The sequence below is a fragment of the Taudactylus pleione genome, unplaced genomic scaffold, assembly GCF_031769625.1.
Source record: "Taudactylus pleione unplaced genomic scaffold, aTauple2 ptg002925l, whole genome shotgun sequence".
NCBI classification, from domain to species: Eukaryota; Metazoa; Chordata; class Amphibia; order Anura; family Myobatrachidae; genus Taudactylus; species Taudactylus pleione.
The window spans coordinates 17,501-20,000 of record NW_028287292.1 but is presented as its reverse complement, the minus strand read 5'-3'; positions in this window follow the sequence as shown (position 1 = coordinate 20,000).

Genomic DNA, 2,500 nt, shown 5'->3' with positions numbered 1-2,500 from the left:
TGTTTATTTCACGTGTGGCTATTTTATTTTTATTTATTTTTTTTTTCAAACTTCCCGGGGTGCTGCTGCAGGGGCGCCGCGAGGCGGGTCTGCACCCTGCTCTCTCTATGTTTTTATTTCATGGGAGGCTATTTTTTTTCATATTCTTTCAGATTTCCCGGGGTGCTGCCGCAGAGGCGTCGCGGGACGGGTCGGGTCCGCACCTCACTCTCCCTATGTTTGTATTTCATGGGTGGCTACAGAATTACTTTTTTTAAAAACTTTCCAGGGCGGCCACCGGGGGGGGGGGGGGGGGGGGGGCGCCGCGGGACTGCACCTCACTCCCTCTATGTTTTTATTTCACGGGTGGCTATACAATTTTATTTACATTTTTTATTTTACCAGGCGGCCACCGGGGGGCGCCGCGAGGCGGGGCGGGTCTGCACCTCACTCCTCCTGTGTTTTTTTTAGTCTCATGGGTGGCTACATAATTTATTTTTTTTTAAATTCCAGTGGCGGCCACCAGGGGGCGCCGGGAGGCGGGGCGGGTCTGCACCTCGCTCACCCTATGCTTTTATTTCATGGGTGGCTATAGAATTTTTTTTTTTTTTTTTAATTCCCGGGGCGGCCACCGGGGGGCGCCGCGACTCTGCCCCTCACTCACCCTATGCTTTTATTTCATTTGGTGGCTATGTCATTTTTTTTTTTTTTTTTAAACATTTCCCGGGCGGCCACCGGGGGGCGCCGCGAGGCGGGGCGGGTCTGCACCTCACTCCCCCTATGTTTTTATTTCATGGGTGGCATATAATTTGTAATTTTTTATTTATTTTTTTTAAATTCCCGGGCGGCCACCGGGGGGCGCCGCGCGGCGGGTCTGCACCTCACTCTCGCTATGTTTTTACTTCACGGGTGGCTATTCAAATTTGTTTATTTTTTTTTTCATTTTCCCGGGGGGCCACCGGGGGGCGCCGCGGGGCGGGTCTGCACCTCACTCCCCCTATGTTTTTATTTCATGGGCGGCTATTTCTTAAAAAAAAATAAAAATAAAAAAAATTCCCGGGGTGCTGCTGCAGTGGCGCGGGGCGTCCACCGGGGGGCGTCCACGATTCGGTCGGGCCTGCACCTTGCACTCTCTCCCTATGTTTTCATTTCATGGGTGGCTACTTTAAAAATTTTCATTTTGTTATTTATTTTTTAATTCCCGGGGCGTCCATCGGGGGGCGCCGCGTGGGGGGGGGGGGGGGGGCGTTTCTGCACCTTGCACTCTCTCCCTATGTTTTCATTTCATGGGTGGCTACTTTAAAAATTTTCATTTTGTTATTCATTTTTTCGATTCCCCGGGGCGTCCATCGGGGGGCGCCGCGTGGGGGGGGGGCGTTTCTGCACCTTGCACTCTCTCCCTATGTTTTCATTTCATGGGTGGCTACTTTAAAAATTTTCATTTTGTTATTCATTTTTTCGATTCCCCGGGGCGTCCACCGGGGGGCGCCGCGCGGCGGGGCGGGCCTGCACCGTGCACTCTCCCTGTGTTTTAATTTCATGGGTGGCTGTTTTTCATTTTTTTCAAAATAATAATAATAATAATAATAATAGTAATAATTTCACGGGGCGCTGCTGGTGCAGCGTCGCGGGGCGTCCACCGGGGGGCGCCGCGGGTCGGGGCGGGTCTGCACCTTACTCCCCCCAATGTTTTAATTTCACGGGTGGCTCTATTTTTTTTTATTTCAATTTTTTGCCCTCCCGGGGTGCTGCTGCAGCGCCACCGGGTGGCCACCGGGGGGCGCCGCCGTGCCGGCGGGCACCGGCCTTCGCCCCTGCCCCCTCCCCGGCCCCCCAGGGGCCCGTCAGGCCAAGGGGCGGCGGTCCACGGGAGGCCGACTCCCCTCTGCGGAGGCCCCGATGAGGTCGGACCGGGGTGCCCTCGTCCGCCCTGCGCTTCCGAGGCTTCGGGGAAGAGAGGGAGAAGCCGCCGCTGAAGGTGGCGCGCAGCACCGGTGGCGTGACCCGTGAGGGAAACCCTCCGGCGGATTGTTAGGAGAGGGAGAGAGAAAGCGAGGCGACTGGCCGGGGGGGCCTTCTCCCACCCGAGGAGGCCCAGGCCGGGCTCCAGGAGAGCACGGGAGATTCTGCGAGCGAGGCGTCCCAGCCAGGGCTCCAGGAGAGCACGGGAGATTCTGCGAGCGAGGCGTCCCAGCCAGGGCTCCAGGAGAGCACGGGAGATTCTGCGAGCGAGGCGGCCCGGCCAGGGCTCCAGGAGAGCACGGGAGATTCTGCGAGCGAGGCGTTCCGTGCCAGGGCTCCAGGGGCGACCGGGGAGAGAGCCCCTTCCGCCAGCGCGGGAGCCCCCGGAGGTCTCCCGGCAGGGCCGAAGGGGTACGGCCCTTCCCCTTCATCCGTTCCCTGCGGCGCAGCGCCACCCGGCGGCAGACAGGGGAACTGCAACCTCTGGAAGTCCCGATGAGGTCGGGAAAAAGGGCCTCGTGCCGGGACCCGGTTCCAGGAGGTCGGGTAAATTCCGCCG